A 22,423-nucleotide genomic window follows, 5' to 3' on the forward strand; every position below is an offset into this window, starting at 1 on the left:
AGTATTCAGTGCCATACTCTTTTCTCTTTAGAAAATATATCCTTACCATCTTTCTGTATCTATACGCAGAAAGCTTTGTCTCTTTTGGACAACAACTGAGTATTACATTGTGAAAGTACCATAATTTTAAGTCATCCCCTGTTGATAGACATTTGGCTTATTGCTAATCTTGTGCTTTTATAAATAATACTACAATAAGTTATGTTGTACATATATCATTTCTGCGTGTATGCAATTGTCTATTTGGATAAGTTCCTACAGTGCACTGATAGATACTGTCAGGTTACCAAGAAAAATATGTATTTGAGATTAAAGTTTCATAAAATAATAATAGGAGTATCTCTCTAGTTTAATCTATTTCACTCCAGCAAATTCTGGTCTCAACTCACCAAACTTCAAAACCCAATAAGTAAACCATGAAATAAGATAGAATACTAGGAAACAACTCAGGATATAGAGAAAATAAAAAAGAAGTCGGTGGATGGGAGGAGGTAGACAAAATGGGTGAAGGGGCAAAAGGTATAAACTTCCAGTTATAAAGAAGTAATGGTGATGGTGCACAGGTGAATTGATGGTGGGAATCTCAGAGACTACACCTGAGAGGAGAAAGCATACATTGTACAAAAGTGAAGAACAATGTAACATATATAGAGAGAAAGAGAGAGAAAGAGAGAGAGCAAGATAACATATTTTTATATGTATAAATATATATATAAACTGTGACAATTTATATATACAAATATATCCATATATAAATAAAATAAAATCAGAAAAAAGAAGTCATGGGGAAATATACACAGCTTGATGGTCTATAATACCGTATATCATATTGGATAATGGCTAAGAGAGTAGATCTTATAATTTGTCGCAAGAAAGTAATTTTGAAACCATAGTGTGATGTATATTAACTGCTCTTATTGTGACAATACTTTTGCAACATATACAAATCTTGAACCATTATGTTGTACCCCTGAAATTAATATAATGGTATATGTCAATTACATCTAAAGAAAAAAGAACAGTAAGAGATTATTATGCTCCTAACAATAACAACATAGTCTTAAACCTTGAGGATATGGATTATTTTTCAAGGAAAGTATCACTGATATAAGATAACCCCAGAAGAAACAGAGAATCTAAAAAGATAACTATATAGAAGTAGAAGTTAAAAAGCTACCTTTTGCATCTCCAGAAATATCCCAGGCACAGACAAATTGAAAGGTGAAGACTTGTATGTGTAAAATGTAGCTCACCCTTATCATTTAAAAATATTTAAATGTAAACTTTTACTTAGGAATTATTTTAGATGTATAAAAAGGTTACAATGATAATCCAGAGTTCCCATCTGACCTTCTTTCAACTTTCCCTAATGTTAACATCTTATACAATCACTGTGCCTTTCTCAACATTAAGAAATTAATTGTACCAATGTATAGTAAAACCAACTAAACTACAGACTTTAACCAAATTTTACCAGTTTTTACACTGATATCCCGTTCTATTTCAGAATCCAATCCAGGATACATTGGTTTGAACCAGCTTAGTTTATTTCCTGCCAATGCTATTTGATTGTTTGAGAGCATAATTCCTTTTAAGCAGGCAGTATCAATACTGATGCCAAATGTGATTTTAAAAAAGAAAACAAGGTAAAACAAGGTAAAAAAAAATGTGAAAGCAAATATCATAAGTAAAATATCAGCAAAGAGAATCAGAAATCAACAGAGTAGTGGTGGGATCTATATGAGTATGTTAAACAGGGCATATGAAAATAAAAGCAGAACACTCTAACCAGTCACTGTGAAAATCTCAGACTGACACTTTACTGTCAAATGACAGTCAAATATAAACTAATGGACCAAAAACATAGGCTTCAACCAAAATTAAATTTCACTTAGGTGAAGGGACGCATTACTCTAGTTTTTTCTCAAATGGGAACATCAGAGTTGAACGCTGTCTTCAGTTCTAGAATCTCATTTTGTTAACAGTTTAAAAAGTAAAAGAGAGTACACTTCTGGCTAACCATGTAAAGTGAAACAATACCTTAATTACCTTCTTTTTCCTAGATCTTTTAAATTACAGTACATAAATAAAAAGGAATAAACCCATAGGATAAAGTGAACAAGAGAAGAGACAACTGTGAACAGTGTTTGGAAGACAGAAATTGTCTGAAGGAGAGGTAACTGAGCACAGCAAAGGAAATAGAAATCTATGTTTACAGAAGGGATCAGATGAAAAGTGAGTTGATCTGCTCTAAAATAGCCTAGGAATTAATCGCTGGTACAGGAGAACACAAGGACTGAAAATACGGAAACAGGTTTCCATAAGCAGCAATTGTAGTCACGGGCTTCATCCTATACCCCCCCACCCCCACACCTACCTAGATAACCACCTTTTCCCCATAAGGGGCTTCGTCCGTGGAGAGAAGAGGTTTTTTAAACTGAAGACATCAAACAAGAGACACTTCAGACTTGAGAATAGCAGGTACAGTAGAGAGTGCAGGAATGAAAATAGAAGGATTAAATAAAATACTTCTATTGAACGATAAAACTGTCAGCTCTGTCCCTTGCCTAGTTTCCAGAATAGTGGCAGCTATGATTTGTACTGCAACTAAGAGACTAGAGATGCTTCATGGAGAACTATGTGCCAGAAATAAGATTTCAGTTTTTTCTTTTTTCAATTTTAATTTTTTGGGGTAACATTTCTGCTCTTTTATTTGTGTACACATTCCACTCATCCTTTACTAAATCAGAGCACTAGAAGAGACAAACTGTGACCTCTATGTTGTTTCAATCTCTAAATGACTGCAGTTATTAGGGACCTCAGAAATATTCATAAGGATTGAAGATTATCAAGTCTTCCCATCCTTTTTGAAGATCATCAAACTGCAGTGGTTACTGATAGGGGATTGTTACAAAACTGCTGCCAAATACAATTTAGCTAACTGATTTAGATATATGACTCTAATTAAAAGAATTAATTTGCATTGTATATCTGGACTGTGGGTAGGCATGCACCTTCATCCAGGAATCCCTGAAGACCAAACAAATGACTACATCAACCAAGCCATTAAAAGTGCTCCCTGACTCAGCAAGGTCTGTGCGAGAGAGGTTAAAATCAAGAAAATGACCTGCTAATGGTTTTAATATTAGTCTCTAGATTGCTAGGCTAATGGAAGACACTAAGAGCCCAGATAACCACCAAACATTTGCATCTTTTTTTATAATCCCACTGCCAAGAAGTCATCTGGCCTTTAATTGTTCTGTCATTCACTGTGGATCCATCTTATTGCTAGAAAGTTTCTTTTCATAAAGCAGAATTCCATCTCTCTGAAACTTCAGTCTCTGGAGTAATACTACCCTCTGACCACTCTCCAACACCCTTTCTGGAGTTGAACACAGCAATCTTGTCTTCAAGTCTCTCCTGTCCAGTTCTTTCAATAGTCATTCCTCTGACAGTATCACTGTAGATCACCTTCCACTGGGAACATACCATTAAGCAAAATTCCATAAAGGGCACGAAACCCCAAAATGAGCACACTTTTGGTTGTCTGAAACAAATGTGAGAAAGCAAACTGTCTCAAAATATTTTGCAATGAAGGATACTAAATACATCAGGGTAATGGCTATCTTAAAAGCTGATAGACAATTACTCCAATGACAACAATGACAGAGGAAACTAGAGTATGTTTCTGAAAAATGAAAAAAGAAAACATGAATGGAGGCAGTAGAGGATAGGAGAGAAAATGAAGAGCCCAAAATGACTTATACTAAATTAAAATTTCAAAATAAAACTGGAGAGCCATTCCAGCGAAACAGTCAGACCTTGAATCACATGGAGAATATCAACTTACAAATAAAGGAGATAGCAGGGAAAAAAGAAGAGGAATGCATAAAGTTGTAATCAAAGAAACAATGAAAGATAAAAATTTTCTGAGTTGAAAAACTTCTCCATTTCAAATACAGAGAATACAAAAAGCATCTTTCCAGTATGCACAGAAATTGAGATACACACGTCCTTCTCAAGGAAGACTCCTTATATACCAACTCAACTTCTTAGTCTTCAAAGATTAAATCTATTATCAAAGAAAGGAAAAGATGGTTTGAAAAAGGAAAAATTAGGCTCATATGTCTTTCAGCATATTATTTAGGCACAGACTCAAGTTCTTTCTTTTTCTCTCAAAGGAATATAACAGCTTTACAATTGATATTTGAGACTGTTCTTGAAAGACATCTCTGGGGTTACTCTATAACTTTTAACCTATTGGTGAAGGTCTTTTGTCAGCTTAGGGGTTTTTTTTCTTTCACTATTTCATTTTTCCTTGTATTAAACTGCCAGCAATTTAAGAGTAGAGACCATTCTTATCCCTATTGATTTTCTCTCAGGACCTGTCACATAATAAATGTCTGTTGAATGGATAGATAGATGAACAAAATAAAAATAAAAGTAATAATAAGTTGGAAAATAGGATAAAACTCCATTTAATAAAGATAATGTGTTTTTCTAAAGATTGACAAAGCAATAAACCACCAGTACAAGCTACTAACAAAATGAAAAATGAACTAAGACTGACAAATACTACAGAATAATACTAGTGAGTGCTATATATTTTATATATGTTATGCAAGTCATACATAAAATCGCCTAGATGAGCTAAGTAATCTGGGTGATTTTGGAGGATTTATTAGGAATGTATCTTTTGAGAGTCTTCCTGGAAAGTCCTTCAATTTTCTTGGGTAACAAGGTCAGCCTGAAGGAACAGAGTATCTCAAAATTTCCATATTAACCTTTTGGTATATATCGATAAGTGCATTTTCCACTACCAAAGGATTTTCCTAGATCCTTTTTCCTTGGGCATGGCAGTAGGTACACTTTCCATGTAGAATCTTAAAAGGAGAAGACTCTAAGATCCACACTGGAGATGAAAATAGAATCTCACTGAAACACCCTGTCAGCCGCTAAGGGCCTAAGAGACTCACAGGTTGATGCTGGTTTTTCCAGGATGTGCTGAAGAGATCATTTATTATTTAAAAACAAATCCACTGCAAAAACACTCAGTGCTCCACGCAGGTGACCAAGAATGGGAGATGAGTAACAGGCAGCCCCCTCCTTAGGAAAGGGTCACTTCCTTTCTGTTTCCTGTCTGGTTGTTAGAGTATCTGGCAAGGTGGTTTCTACAATTTACATCTATCTTCAGCAACCCTAAGGTTAATCATCTTCAAGAAAGTGAAGCAATTCAACAATTTTGCCCTCAAAGGCAAATAACCAGAAGTAAAAATAAAAGAAAAACTGAGTTTATATATACATATATATATATAAACACAACAATGTGTCAAGTTCTATATATATGAAGAATTAACTTAGAAAAGTGAATTTTTAAAAAGTCTATGAAAAACAACAACATAGAACTTGACACATTGTTGTGTTTATTAAAGAACCATTTCAAACACTCTCCCAAAACCTCACCGGCAGTATTCCTCAAAAGAGAAGATGATACAAAGTTCTTCAACTAATGCAAAGAGAGCCCTAAATAGCCTAAAAATAGCTCTAATATCTGACAAAGGCTTACACTAAAAAGGGACGTAAAGGTCAATCTCATTCATGAAATATTCACACAATTCCTAAATAAGATTCTAGCCAGAAAATGTTAACAATTATTGAAGCTGGGAGGCAGATGTGTGAAAGTCATTTTACTGTTCTCTCTACTGTTGTTTGTGTTTCAAATTCTTCTTTATAAAACTGTTGGTTTAAAAATATTACTTTCAGCAATATTCAACAAGACCATTATAACACACTATAAGGATTATATATTATGTTATGTATATATAATATACATTATATTTATTATATGCATATAATTATATGATATATATCATGTATTGTATATATGTCTTGTATTTATTATTATATTGTATAAACACATAGTATATCATACTATACCATATACTATGATATATATTATACATTATATTGTGTATTATAATGTATTAATGTATAATCCTTATAACATGTTATAATCTTTTTTATAAGGATTATACACCACAATACACTTCACCTTTACCTTAAGAAAAAAATCTGAATTTAAGGAAAACTATTAATATATTTTATTTCATAAATAGAAAAAATTAAGTAGATGATCATAAGATGCAACAAAATCATGTTATATGTAATCTAATCTTGTTCTTTCTGATTTTGCTACTAATTAGCCCTAAAATTGCACAAGACCCCAAACCTCTGATAATTTCTTTTATCTTAACACTGCATTTCTCGAAGTATCTGCCCAGTTTCAAATTGTATTATGTCAGCATTTCCCTCTTTATGTCATCCAGGGCTCCCCAACCCAGAAATCCAACTTCTTCTCACATATTTCATCTAGATCTCACACCAGAAATGAACATACATACATTCATATATATATATATATATATATATATACACACACACACACGCATACATATATATGTATATACAGACATACATATATATGCATCACACACACACACATATATAGACATACATATATATGTACAACATATATATCACCTACAGTATGTCATTTACTTCTTAAGTCAATCCCATATGGTAGGAACTCATAATTCCATTATGAGGATGAGGCTGCTGAGGCTTGGTCAAGGAGTCCCCAAGATCCCATTCTGTGAGGATGTTCCATGTTTTTTTGTTGCTAGAACAGCCCTAGGTGGGCCCTCCTGTGTGTTTGTTTATGGTCTTCCACTCTGTCAGACTTATTCAAACCCAGCTCAAGCTTCACCACACTGAGGATGTGTTCCTCCCACTGGTCCACCACATCCCACCTGGTTTTCCACCACAGAGCTTCTGTGTTGTGTCTCACTCCTCCCTCTAGTGCATGACCTTCTCATCTATGTCCTGTCTTGTGGTTCCTAATTTCACATGGATTTAGGTCCTGTTTTCTGCCACTAGATTGCAAACACCTTCAGGGAAGGAGAAATGTATCCTGTTTCTTTACAAGCCCTGCATAATCTAGCAGTCGCCTTGAGTTTAGTCAGTATTTTCTGATTTAATGATGGCAGGTTATGGGTGTCTGAAATGCTAAGATAAGATTAAAACAGTAAGTTTTAATTTTTGAAACTCATATTTACATTTCTAAAGTCAATCCTTGGATGTTGCCTTGGTTCACTGCAATGATCATAGCTCAGTGAGATAATGGGTCGGTGTCTTAAATTTGCATTAAGTTCTTAAAAGGAATTCAGACTAAGAGATGCTTTCTTAGAAACATACTCGTTCTGAAAAAGGGAGGGGGGCTTAGCTGTTATACTATGTCATTATTCTTCACAGTGCAATTATAATCAGATACTCATGAAAGCATTTAAAATTTCTCTATTCAGGGACCCCAGAGCAAGTCTTTTACTGATGTACACATCTGATACTCTGACTTCACAAGTCATTTCACTTGTGGACATAAAATGAGTTAAATAAATGCTAAGTGAAAAGGGTTCTGTTTTCCCAAAAATAGATGACTGGATCAAGAAGACATGGTATATATACTTAGCATCAAGATGGAATATTACTCAGCAATCAAAAAAGACAAACTCATGCCATTCACAGCAACATGGATGGAGCTGGAAGGGATTATACTTAGTGAAATAAGTCAAAAAGAAAAATATCAGATGGTTTCACTTACAGGAGGAATGTAGAGGAACCAAATAAGTGATCAGGGAAAAAATTACAATAATCTAAAAATCAAAATCAATAGACAACTATAAATCAGAGATTTATAGGGAGAGGGAGGAAAAGGATCAAAACAGGGGAGACAAGAGCACAAGGGACTGTGGTGATGATGCACAACTGCATCAATGGTGGGAATTTTACAGAAAGTACACCTCAGAAGAGAAACCACACTTTGTACAAAACTGAAGAATGATGTAAAAATATATATAAAATAAAATAAACTGTTCTGTCATTTTTTATTATGGAGTAGCATCACATACCACCCATTCCTACTCTGTCTTTGCTTCCCTCTGCAAGACTCTGTAGCCAACAGGAATCCTCTCTTATAGAAAGGGCTTTGAATACTTAACAAGGAGATTTACCATGGACCAAAGAACATCCACAGCTGTTTCTCCTGGTTTTTCAAACCCCTTTCACTAAAGGGGCTCTAGCCACAGCCACCTTGCTGTAGTGCAAAGGAGATGTAGCACGTGGCTCATGGGAAAGTACCCTGGATCACCATCACCTCAAGTGGCAGTCCCAAGGACAGTGGACTTCAGGCTGCCCTCCTGACTTTCCATATCAACAAATGACTAGACTACCCTGGATCACCATCACCTCAAGTGGCAGTCCCAAGGACAGTGGACTTCAGGCTGCCCTCCTGACTTTCCATATCAACAAATGACTAGACTACACATGTAATGAACAAAGTATGCAAAGAAAGGATTTGATGACACCATAGCTCCTAATTTGGCTTCACCTTAGTCAACAATATTTATTAAATCCTAGGTCTGGTCCACATTAAAATAAATATATCACTATTGAAACAAAAACATTCACTTGCCTATCACCTAAGACCATCTTGGGTGCCAAGTGGTACAAGACAAGCCTTTGGGAAGCATGAGCCCAGGGCATTGGCCTGCTACTCACATTTCACACCTGTCTGACAGCATTAGACACCTCTCAGAAAGGGCTTAGCCTCCTATCTAGCCTCCTACCTAGAGGTACCTCCCCAGGTGCCTCTTAGAGCAACAGGGAAGCAGCAGGAGCAGTCAGCACTAATGGGGACCCAACTTGTGCCTTTCTTTTGCTAGTGACCTGAGGCAAGTGGACATAGGCCACTGCAAGCAGAAGATTAGAAGCTAGCCACACAAAAAAATCCACACTATCAGATGGCCAATGGACTCTGGAAAAGAGATGGGAAAAGGTGGATACTAATAGTGACGCCACTTCCAAGACCTTGCCTCACCACGGCTGTGCCTGAAGCACATGAGTAACCTCAAGTGTGGATGGCAAAATGATGATGCTGAATCAGCTGCTACGTGCGCCCCTTATCTGCACCTTAGGAAGGAGCAGAGCACTGTAGAGGGAGAAGGTGACCTGCCATCAAGTCCTGCTTGCTACCAGCAGGATGCATGACCCAAGTCTTCCTGTTTGAGTCTTGATTTTCCTACTATAAAGTGAAGGGGTGAAATATGAGCGAGCCCTGAAAATACTGTGCTAAGTGAAAGGTACCAGTCATGGGAACATCTATATGATTCCATTCTATAGACAGATTTATAGAAACAGAAGGTAATTGGTGCATGCTTAGCTTGGGGGAAAGGGTGGGGAATAGTGAAATAAAGCAAAGTAGACAAAACTGACTACCCTCATGAAGCTTACATTCTAGTACAGGCTTTCACTACGTAAGAAAACATAAGCATAATAAAGGAAATTACCAAGGATGTCAGAAAGTGATGTGGTAGAATAAGAGAGTAAGATCATTAGCATCATGGAAAGGAAAGTGAAGATTATACTGCAATTCATTCACTTTGAGATCTTATTATAGGTTCCCCCATTCGTCTCTTGAAAGGACCATTCCTTTTTTCTTTCTAATTCTGAGGCCAATCTCTAGTTAAGCACTCATGTGTGACACATCTGGATGAATATCACCAAGGCTCCTAATTCCCTTCCTCTCTGAGTCACCTTTAACATCCACCTCTTTATTCAAGAAACGCTTACTAATCAGCAACAATGTGCCAGGCACAGGAGCTGAGAGAATCACTGAGACATGTGAGTACAGCTATCAGCCTCAAGAAGTCTGCATTTCACTGTGGGAAGCAGGGATTTAAGTATGTAGTAATTCTTAGTAAGAACAGACTGAAAGACATAATCTGGTAGAAACAAGAGCAAGGGTTATAAGAGTCTTTTCGCCATTCTCTAGAGCTATCAAGCACTCTCAGGGGCATTGATAATTTCATTAGGTGGTAACATCCTGAGCCACCACTTTTCTTTGCTTCAATAGGACTGCTGAGCTCAAGGCTCTTCTCAGTGACCTCACATGTCAAGACATTGACATAAACTGGGTTCCAGTCTCACTTCTCACTAACCAAATGCTATCTACACATTTTTGGACAAGTACCTTAGTTTCCTGAGTCTATACTACCACCTGTAAAGTGGGCCAACAGTAAATTAGAGAATATATACAAAGTAGTATCAGAATGCGAGGCACTATGAAAATCCTCAATAATGACAGTTTTCATAATGTTATTATTTTCAGAAGATTATTCCTTATCCCTATTGTTACTTAACTGTTTCATCCATGTCATCTTTGTCTTCCTAACATAATAATTGAATGAGTGAAGCAATCAAATGAACATGGAATCAGAGAGAAAAGCCACAGATAACTCTCAGGTTTCTGGTTTGGATTATTACTGACAGCGGTCCCTGTGATGAAGCGATGGATAGAAGGGCAGATTTGAGAGAAAAAAAAAATGCAGAGTCTGGTTGGAAACAATGAATTAGAGGAGCATTCACAGAAATATCCAGTAGGTTTTCAATTGGAGTTGAAAATGAAAAGTGGACAGTTAAGTTGAAACCATGATAGTGAATTATCGGAGAGATGATGCATACAAAATCACTGAAGAAGACCTTTGAATAACACCAATGTGCTAGATTCCATCTACCCAAAGATGCTGATTTAACATGTCTCAGGTGGGGGTCTTAGCAGGGCTTGTTAAAGGAGTCTCTGAGATTGTAATGTGCAGCTAGAATCAAGTACCACTAGGGTAGAATGAACAAGCCCTCAGTGGCACCATCATTTCAGGGTCTGAAGACTTAAGGGAGCCGTGAAGGAAATGAAGAAATTATTAAAGAGGACTAAGAGCAAACAGGGGAGGAGAAGACATTTTCAAAAAGAAATAAGCAAAGAGATTGGCATGTCTTTATTAAGTTAAAATTACTATTGACCCAGCAATATCATGACTAGGTATATATCCAAGAGAGTTGAAAATAGGTATTCAAACAAAAACATGTACATGTGTGTTCTAAGCACAATCACCACATATGGAAAAACCTAAAGTTCCACCAATAGGTGAATGGATAAACAAATTGAGTGGTTTAGCCATACAATGGAATAGTATTCAGCCATAAAAAGGAATGAAATATTGATGTATCCTACAACATGAGCAAACCTCAAAAACATTGTGCAAAGTAAAAGATGTCAGCAACATGTTGTATGATTCTAAGTATATGGAATATCCAGAATAGGAAAGTCTCTAGAGACAGAAAACAGATTAGTGGTTGCCAGGGAACAGAGGACGAGGGAATGGAAATGTTTGGTTAATGGGTACAGGATTTCCTTTGGGGATGATAAAAAGTTCAAGAATCAGATAATTGTTGCACAATATTGTAAAAGTATTTGATGCTACTGAATTTTACAATTGTGGTTTAAAAAAGTAAATTTTGTTATATGTATGTTGTCCCCTTGTCCACACACACAGAGTCCATGACCAACCATGCCTAAGGCAGCCAGGATACTTGAAAATGGACCAGAGACTTAGAAATTGGAATCTTCATGACACATTTCTCCTATGTGCCAACTACTGCAGCACAGTCACATAAGGTACCCGGGAGTTGAACCAGACACTCATTAGAGTCTTTCTGGCACAGATATTGTAAGATCCTGCTGTCTTTAGTGCCCTCTTGCCATTCACTGTGAAGTTCTCCCCCTCTCCATACACTTGGTATTGCAAATGTGCAGAACTGTTAAGAAATATTATCTTTGCAACCATCTGGGCATAATTCAACAAAATTGTAGAATATAAACTCAAAGGCTAGATTTGCCTTTTTTTTTTTGCTACTAAATGACTCATCAAATGTCATTACACACCAACTAATTTTCAAAAGCCTCTGGGCATATTTGATATAAGTTGCCAAAAACAAAGCCTACAACTAGTTCAGTGCTTGTGAAAATGAGACTGAGGACTCCCAGCACTGTCCATACAAAGCAACCTGCTATCCTGGTGGACCAATTTGACTCCACCTGTCTGTCTGGGGAAGCAAGGCAGGATTCCAAATTTATCATGCTACAAAACTAATAAGAAGCATGACTGCAGCGCAAGAGCTGGGGATGGGAAGATACGCTTCACAGAACTCTACCCCCGGCCTGTGACATTAACGCTCTGTCCCACCCTCAGAGGTCTTAAGGTCTCCACTGAAAGTCCTCACCCTTTCCATAGACATGGCCTTGCATGGGGTTATGTGGCTTCCTCGGTTTGTATATAATTTAAAGTTCAATGCCTAGGTATTCAGACTCCAGTTTGATGGGTCTAAGGTAACCTCAAATTAAGGGATTTGGTTCAAAAGCAGTACCTTTTGTTCAACTCATATCAGGAACTCTGAGTGGGTGTGGTAGAGGAGAGACTGAGGTCAGCCAGACGCTGCCTCTGCCCCTGGAAAGTTCACTGTGTTACAGAGAGGATAAGACCCTTAGATAAATAACTTCTAACCAAGATGAGGCAGTGTGTGGGAGCTCACCCCATTGCACTAGGACTTCTCAGTCCTGCCAGCCAGTAGGTCAGTCTGTGCCTTGCTCATCTCTGCAAGGGGCTTGGGAGCGGTTGACGGTTGTCAGACAGCCAAGAACACCAGGTGCCGCCTGCCAATCAGGACCCTGTGCAAGGGTGCAGACCAATAGGCCACTCTGGCTGTCTTAATTAAGCCCTAATTAAGCATTCTGCCCAGAAAGCTCCCCCACCTCCTGTAGAATGGCCCAGTTTGTAGCAAACAATTGAGGGAATCGGGTCAGCTGTGAAGATGGCAGCCATTGGGAGTGGGGCCGCCCATTTGGAATGAATGCCAACGTGCTGCGGGAATGGCTGCAACTGGGGGCGGGGGCAGACACCCAGAAACTCACCTAATTAAGCATTCTGCATGTATTCCTGATCTCTGCAGAGAAATGTCCAGTTTGGGTCACCGCACATTAGAAGAACAATGAGACTATCCTGGCAACAAGTTTTGCCAAAGGAAAGAAGGAAAAGATTATGTAACTAGACACTCACTGAGGCATTGCCCTAAGGAAGAGGAACGAAGGACTGGTAACAGAGAATGGGCAAGGAAGTTTGAGCACATCCGCTTTCTTCAATTCTTAAAAAGTGCAAACTGGAAGCCAGAGAACATCCCAGGAAAAACAAAAGACCTAGTGCAAACAACCCCCACCCCGGAAAAGTGCAGTCAATAATAGCAATAATAGTACTACCCATATCACAAGGCTGTTGTGAGCACTAATGAGTCAATGCATGTGAACTGCTTAGAATTGCGCCGAGAAGGGCTCCCTATATGGTAGCTGCTGTTTTCATCGATTATATAATTTATAGATGTGGAAAACCTAGTCACATGCCAGCCTTTTTGGTTCCTCTATCTCACTGTGCCACACTCCAGGGAGTTCAGACCTATTGAACTTCTTCCATTTTTGCTCTCTTCATATGCCATTTCATTGCCACTTCTGGGTTGTCTGATACTTTTTTTTTTTTAACGCAGCTTTACTGAGATGTAATTCATATACCAAGCAATTCATCCATTTAAAGTGTACAAATCAACTTTTTTTTGTATATTGAGTTGTACAACCATCATTATGATCAATCTTAAAGCACTGTCATCATTCCAAGAAGAAATATTGTACCCACTACAGTCACTCCTCATTTTCCTACCAGCAACCCTTCCCTGCCCGCAGGCATCTACCGGAATCCCCCAAATGATTTCTAAGGCTTGGTTTATAACCTACTGATTATTATGTTTTCTTTTTTTTTTAAATGCCCATCTCCACTAAAATACCCATGCCCATACCCCACCAACCTCCTTCATCCATCCCTCTATTAACAATTATCTTTTTTTTCATGAGTTCAAATTTTTATTTCTTCTTTGTTTGCATGTATTTTTTTAGCTTGCAGATGAATTAAACCATTAGATATCTGTCTTTTTTCAGAAGTCAGAGTAACTGACTTCACTCAACATAATCACCTCAAGGTCCATCCACTTTGTGCACAATGCCACCATTTCATCTTTCTTCACAGTATGTAATAGTCCATTGACTATGTGAGCCACAGTTTTTCTATCCATTCATTTGTTGAAGGGCACTTGGGTTGGTTCCATGATTTGGCAACATCATGTTCAACATCACTTATTATAAGAGAAATGCAAATTAAAACCACATTGAGATACCACCTCACTCTTTTGAGAAAGGCCCATTGCAAAAGGAATGGAATCAACAAATGGTGGCAAGATTGCAGTGAAAAAGGAACTTTCATCGATTGTTGGCAGGAATGCAGCCCTCAAAGAAAATGGCATGGAAAAAAAAATGGTGCTTCAAGAAAATAAAAACAGAAATCTCTTTGACCTAGCAATACTGCTAGTAGGTATCTACCCAAATAAGAAAATTTTCAACACAAAAATATTTATTGACACCTATGTACAGCAGCACTGTTTTCTGTGACCCCCACTCTGGGTCAAGTGCTTCTACAGTAGCCACTTCCCCATCCTTGGAACCACATTTGACTATTAATTTGTGTACACCCCCTGCTTGAATATAAGCTCCTGTGAGCAGGGGCATGGCTGTGTGAGTTTTCAGTAGTATGAGTCTTCAGCATTTAATAGATGCTCAGTACATTCTGGTTAAATGGCTGAAATCAAAGATGCCAACTAGACAGGTCTTCTAAAGACAGATCTACTATGAATACTAGAAACAACAACATATCAAAATTTTTTATGAGATTTGAATTTCCTGCCCCTATGCCCCACTAGAGCCCTCAACGTAATGAAGCAGATCCTTGTAAAATGAGTTTGATTTAGGAGTTTTAACAAAGTTAAGTCTGTGACTGACAGGCTGAATAGGAAGAAGCAAGAAAGATCCACATTTAAGTGGATTCAATAAGTGTAGATTTTATAAGTAAAGTGAATAATTTTTTTTGTTTAAAAGAAGTTATTTAAAAAGAAAAAAAGTTAGTTTTGGAACTTGCCGATAAAGCCTTCTATGTATAGTTTCTATTTCTTGCAGATTTCTCATTAAAATAATTGGAACTGTGTGCTCTCCAGAAAATAACCTATGACCTGGATGCTTATTTCAAAATCCAATGACCACTATAAGAAAAGCAATTACTTCCTAATTAAACATTAAGATGATTTTTCAATATATCAACACACTGCTGCAAAATAAAAATGAAAGCCTCTCCACTCCCCCTCACAGACTTCAATTTATATCATATATTTGCAGCAGATTAATCGGACTAAAAGCAAATCTCTGGCCATGCCTCACCCTCATTCAAAACACTTCAATGGCTCTCCATTGCCTTCATGATGAAAAACAAATTCCTAAATGGGTGCTTGACCATCCTCTTCTGTTTCTCTCTGACCTATTTCTCTAGCTTCCTTTCCTTCTAATCACCTGCAAAATACCATGAGAGCCTCTGCTATGCCTTTATCGTTTCCAAACTTTTCCTAGAATGTCTGTACCCACCCCAAAATCAAATCCTATTTCTTTTTAAGTCTCACTCAAATGCCACGTCCTCCATGAAGTCTTCTGTAATGTCCTCCCCCAGAGCATGGGCTCTCTTCCACGTCTAAACTTCCACAGCCCTTTTACTAGATATGAGTCTCCTGCCTTTATCACTGGCATGTACAACAGTTATTTCTGAACATATTCTCTATCTTCTGATAGAGATATAAAGTCAAGTTTCCCCTACACTCAATACATATCATAAAAATAGAAAGTACTAAAATGTATATGGAATGAATGAAAAAAAAATGAGAGAAAATGTAGCACAGTATGAGCAGCAACAATCTAGTTTGTCACTTGCTTAGAGGGCAGCAAGTCTTTAAGCCTGGGAAATACACCTCAGTCTGGGACATTTTATCCACAACCTGAGTTCTACTGAAATCTATTTACTGTCATTATTTACTCACAGCTATTTCATTCCAATTAAATGTATGTGGATGGGAGGAAGAGGTGATGGGAGGAAGCACAGTGAAGAAGGGAGGTTATTATTATTAAAAACAGTGGAAGCAGGCCCTCCCTGGTGGCGCAGCGGGTTAAAGCACAGCACTGAGAATCTAAAGCCGCTTCCGCATGAGTTCGATTCCAGCCTGCCCCGGAGGAGACCACATGGCGTGGCAGACCTCTCCTGACCCGCCCGCTGCTCCCCTCAGCAGTGTGCTTCATTGATCTGCCTGTTCTGTTCCCCACTCTGTCTCTGGTGAGGCCTCTCACCGCCCCTGAGCCTCTGGCCTGTACCCCAGTTCTGTATGCACAAATAAATAAATCTTTAAAAAAAAAAAAAAAAAAGGGGAAGCAAAAAAAAAAAAAAAAACAGCGGAAGCAACAGAAAAGCTCCTTCTTCAGGGAAGAAAACTCAAAATCCACAAAATGCCAAAGGTGCATCACTGTGCTTGCTACCAGACAAAGGAGGGTATGATTTCAGTCCTGCCAGGCTGTGGTTCTCTGGCTTTTCTGAGGACAGGGGCTCATTAAAACACAGATAGGTCCCTTCCCATAGCTCCTGTTTCTAGGTCTTGAGAGGGAATGAGATTCTGCATTTCTGTTTGTTTTTTAAAGATTTCTTTATTTATGCTTACAGAACTGGGGTACAGGCCAGAGGCTCAGGGACGGTGAGAGGCTTCACCAGAGACAGAGTGGGGAGCAGAACAGGCAGATTGACCAAATACACTGCTGAGGGGAGCAGCGGGCGGGTCAGGAGCAGTCTGCTACGCCATGTTAGTCATCGCCCTGGCTGGGGGTTGAACTCTTGCTGCAGTGGCTTTGGAGAGCTTCATAATGCAGTGCTTTAACCCATTATGCGACCAGGGAGAGCCCTGGTTTTTTTGTTTTTTGTTTTTTGTTTATAATTTAAAAAGTTTTTAATTGAAGTAACACTGCATTATAATATTATATAAGTTTCAGGTGCACATAGTTGTGAATCAACAAAGATTCATACTACATTAACTTCACCACATCCCTCCTCCTCACCCCATTGTGCCCTTTTTTCCAATTTCCCCATCCTCCTCCCCTCTTCCCTTATGATAATCACTGATTGGCCTTAGTGTCAAAAAGTTGATTTTTGTTTTACTTAGTTTATCTATTTGTTTTCATTCTTATACAACACATATGAATGAAATTATATGATATTTTTCTTTCTCTACCTGGCTTATAGTGTGAAATACAATTCCCTCTAGGTCCATCCACATTGTTGCAAATATAAGGATTTCATCTTTACTGATTAATGTAGCAGATAGTATTCTGTTGTGTATAGATAGACCACAGCTTCTTGATCCAATCATCAGCTGGAGGGCACTTAGGTTGTTTCTAGTTTGAGGTTATGGTAAATAATGCTACAATAAACATGGCAGATGTATATATCTCTTTGAATTAGTATCGTTATATTTTCTGGGTAAGTGCCCAGAAGTAAAATAAGTGGATTGTTTAAAATTTCTAGTTTTAACTTTCTGAGGAATTTCCATACAGCTTTCCATAGTGGCTGCACCAATTAACAATTCCACAAATGTATAAGGCTTCCTGTCTCTCTACACTCCTTTAGCACTTGTTTTCTTATCTTTTATTTTTTAAAAAAGATGTATTCATTTATGCACACAAGAGCTGGGGTACAAGCCAGAGATGCAGGGGTTGAAAGGGCTCACCAGAGATATAGTGGGGAGCAGGACAGGCAGATGTACTGAAATACACTGCTAAGGGGAGCAGTGGGTGAGACAGGAGAGGTCTGCCACACCATGCAGGTCCCCTACGTGGTCAGGAATTAAACTCGTGCTGCAGTGGCTGTGGATCACTTCTTAGTGCTGCGCTTTAACCCGTTGTGCCACCAGGGAGGACCCTGTTTCTTATCTTTTAATAATGGCCATTCTCAAAGGTGTGAGATGATAGCTCATTGTTCTGATTTGCATTTCTCTAATAATGACAGATTATGAACATCTTCTCATGTGCCTATGGGTCATCTGCATGTGTTCTTTGGAGGAGTATCTATTCAAGTTCTCTGCCCATTTTTATTTTTAAAGATTTATTTATTTGTGCATACAGAACTGGGGTGCAGGCCAGAGGCTTAGGGGAAGCAAAAGGCTTCACCAGAGACTCTCTGCCCATTTTTTAATTGTTTTTTTATTGTTTAGTTCTTTATATATCTTTAATATTAACAACGTGTGAGATATATGCTGTGCAAATATCTTTTCCCATGTAATAGAAAGTCTTTTCATTTTGATGATTCTTGCATTTCTTTTTTTTTTAAATTTATTTATGAATACATAACTGGGATACAAGCCAGAGGTGCAGGGGCAGTGAGAGGATTCATCAGAGACCAAGCAGGGAGCAGAACAGGCAGACCTGTCAGGAGGGTCAGGAGAGGTCTGCCGCACCATGTGAATAACCTCTGGGTCTGGGGATAGAACTCACACTGAAGCGGCAGTGGCTAGCTTGCAGTACTGTGTCCTTGCCCGTTGTACCACCAGGGAGGACCCGATTTTTGCATTTCTAACAATGCTCCAGGCAATGCTGGTAGGAACCATACTTTAAGGATCCATGTGGAGCAAAAAATGATCAGGGGGGCCCTCCCTAAAAATGATCAGGGGGGGCCCTCCCTGGTGGCACAGCGGGTTAAAGCACAGCACTAAGAAGCTAAAGCCACTTCCGCATGAGTTCAATCCCCACCTGCCCCGGAGGTGACCACCTGGCGTGGCAGACCTCTCCTGACCCGCCCGCTACTCCCCTCAGCAGTGTACTTCATTGATCTGCCTGTTGTGCTCCCCACTCTGTTCCTGGTGAATCCTCTCACCCTCCGTATCAACTGTACCCCAGTTCTGTATAAATAAATAAATAAATCTTTTAAAAAATGATCAGGGATTCAAGGAGGAGGATCAGCTATGGTATATAGCATAGGCATTTTTAAAGTTGTTAGATTCACTTTTAATTAGATGAAGGAACATGAGGAATTAGAGAGTGCCTTTTTTCCTCCTCACCTTTAATTCAGAAGGTAAATTCTATAGGATAGACCAGAGAATAACAGACAAGGAAGTTCAGGAAAATTAGATTCAACTCCAAATTCTGTTACTAGTAAGTTGTGTATCCAAAAATATATGTTACCATCCTGCAACATCACTGTACCTAAGAAATACAGAGATAATCATCTTGTAAACCTCTAGTTTTGGGTCTTACATCCCATTATTTCACAATTTTGGAAATTAGTTGACAATTTAGCTCTAAAGTGTTTAATGATTATCCCATCTGTATGTCAAATAATTACATATGATGCAATTTGAAAGCATAAAACAAACATAAGTAATAATTACTAGTTAAAACTTAAGAACTCATGACAAATAAATTACAATTATGAAGATAAAGAATCTGTAGCTAAACAAGCTTGATAAAAGTGCTGAAGAACAAATAACTTGAACTTGTGGGACTAGACACCAAATATATAGCCACAATACTAAAACTAAAAAAAAAAAAAAAAGCAGCTCCCTTGTAGCAGCTCCCTTTCTGAGAACATTCTAAAGAAAACAGGACACATTAACAAACTGTGGAAACATTAACTCACCAATCTTGCGAAACTGAAGTCCTCCAAGGAACTATCTGCTGCTCTTCCCCATGCTGGCATCTCCCCTCCATCCCAGGACACTGCTCCTGGGCCTCCCAACACACAGCTATTTTTAAAGATAAAAGGCCATATTCCCAAGATTGTGACCACAAGAATGTGAGTATCAAATGACTTTCTCCTAAATCTCAGTGAGCCCAATGAAAATGATCACTGCACCATGTGTGCAAAGATGAATGGTATCTATGTGGCACGGCTCCTACTTATCTGCTGGTTCTGGACAGGCAGACCTATTCCTCTCAACACAAATCTGACTTCTCTGCCTTCAGCACAGAAAGCCTGAAAGCCCTCCAGAAGTCATTCTCATCTCCAAGACCTCAGTCACTCAAATCAGGCAGAGAGGAAGCTTAGAAATCCTTGCTTGGCAAACTGGTTTCTTCATTGCCAAGGGCAATACAGAAAATGGTGTGTGAGGTCTCATGAAGCATCCACTTGGTGACTGTAGAGTTTATTCTGTGCCTGGTTTCTTGCTGGTTCTACCCAGTCATCTTAGGTTAAAGTTAAAAGTAGCAGCATTAACTTGATAAGCCTCACAACGTCCCAGGAAGGTAGGTCACCCTCAAGCACATTATCCCCCCTTAACAGATGGAGAAATGACGCCATGGAAGATTAAGTAACCTGCCCAGCCTCAGGTGCCACAGGTGGAGCCTGAGATGATCCTAGCCCTCGTGCCAGCTTATGAACAGAGAAGGCTCGAGATAAAGCCCTTTGAAATTCCGGGGTCCAGAGCAGCATGAATGATTTGCCCAAGAGAGGTCAAAGAAGAAATAAACACAGAGGTAACCTTCTAATAACTGCCCCAGTTATTACCTTTTTCCTGTGTCCCCAGAATGCTATAACATAAGAATGATTTTCAATACACAAGTATTGGGTTAAAGATGGTGCACAGACGGGACTATGGTGATGGCACATGGGTGACTCAGTGGTGGGAAACCCACAGGGATTACAACTGAGATGAAAAAAAAAATGTACAAAATGATGTAAAAATAAAATATTAAAAAAAAGGAAAAGAAATTGTCATAAACTGGAAAAAAAAAAAGATGGTGCACAGGACTACAGGCAGCAAGGTGCTTCACAAAATGGGAGCAAAGGAGGGATGAGGCCAAGTAAGAATGACTCTGTCATTTGCACAAACTGGTGACCACTAGCCTGAAATTACACTCATTTTATTCCTTTATTGCACAAGCACTTCTACATCTAACATGGGCAAGTCAATGACAGAGACACAAAGATGAATTGGACCATCCTGACAGTCAAAAAGTTGGATATGCCATCACAGATGTACACAGATGCAACTGTATATATCCAAAATGTACACATCAAAGATTCTACATGTCACTAAAATACGAAGTAGAAACAAGTAAGGACCACAGCAGAGAAGCTGGTAGAATGCCTGGGAGTTTAACGGTGGGAGATGATGTGTAGCTATAGACACGGCAGAGTGATTTGTGGAGAAGGTGACCAAGCGATTGAAGAACAGAGCACCTGCAGGAGATGGAAATCTACGAGGCCTTCAGGGATGGGAAGAAATATTAAAAATGTACATGGGAGGTGGCATAGGACTGCCCTGAAGACCATTTGGGGTAGAGGGGTGTGGGGGGGACAATGTGCACTTGAAACAGGCTTGAGGCATTTCAGCTAAGAATGGCAAGCAGAAGTCATACCACCAAAGGCCTTAAGTGGGACTAAGGAAGTTCAACTTCTCTCCTAGTCACAGTGCTCAACACTGCACCTTGGTCACAGCAGCCCCTCAGTGAATGCTGCTAGAACAAAATGCAGAAGGGCAACTTAATTTGGAGATGCTGGACCACTGTGAAAGCAGTTGTTGATTTTTATTATCAATAGAGTTCTAGTCAGGGCCTCTTCAAAGCTGACTTCGCTATCTAAAATACTTCTCCATTCTGCCCCAAGTGAAGACCATAATACCTGCCATCAGTTTCTCACCCAAAAACACTGTGAAAATTAATGATGAGGTAATGTCTGCAAAATGCTCAGAGCTCTTTGGAGATGTGTGGCAAAAGGCATCACTATCATTAATATTTAAAGAGATTCTACCAGTTCTGATCGCTTTTTCTGCAGACTAATGTTATGTCCACAGGATAAAGTGATGCCAGATTGGCCTCAAAATAAACCCGCCAAACAGACAGCACCAAGGCAGGTGATTTCTCCTGAGTAGGCTGATGGCACCCAGGGTTCACACAAGGGTGATTTCAAACTTGGTTATCCAAGGATGTGAGGGTAAAATGCATTGAGTAGAAGAGCAAAACATATTTCCAAAGGTGGTGGTCTTTGTGATCTCAATTTTTAAGTTTGGGAGAGAGTCCAGTGAAGACTTCAAGGGGAATCATTTTAGTAAAACCCACATCCTAAGCCAGTTAACATTTTTAGGTCTAACACAGTGCCCAAGAAAGGAAGAAATAAGAATAGCTCTCTGGGCTCAATTACAAATGGAGTGGAAAAAATAATTTCAAAAGTTCAAGGGGAAAAAAAATCAATCTATTTCCTTCCCCTAAAGCTTTCACTTCTATAAATATACTCACACAAATGGACCTGAGACCACTCTTTCTTATGAAAATGCTACCTGCTTGGAATTTGCAAGATAAACGATGTGTGTGCCCTTCTGTTTTCAGCCTGCTGCAGCTCAAACAATGCTTTCCAATAGTTTATCTCTCCTTCAGTAACACTCACCTTCCCCTCAGATCACAGAAGAAATATATGTGCCTGGTAGAAAGTTTTGAAGTTTTTCTTCTTTGGGAAAAAACAAAATACAAACGATCCACAAGCTACAAATTGCTGAATACGCCTGTAGTTTTCTGCATGAAAATATACATTTT

General features: G+C 38.7%; 1 protein-coding gene across 2 annotated transcripts in view; it reads right to left on the minus strand.

Moving 5' to 3' along the window:
* Positions 1–22,423, minus strand: part of FRMPD1 (FERM and PDZ domain containing 1) — a 75,991-nt gene that overhangs the window by 42,147 nt on the left and 11,421 nt on the right. The window lies entirely within an intron of this gene.

The sequence above is a fragment of the Condylura cristata genome, unplaced genomic scaffold, assembly GCF_000260355.1.
Source record: "Condylura cristata isolate star-nosed mole 26May11 unplaced genomic scaffold, ConCri1.0 scaffold00006, whole genome shotgun sequence".
Taxonomy (NCBI): Eukaryota; Metazoa; Chordata; class Mammalia; order Eulipotyphla; family Talpidae; genus Condylura; species Condylura cristata.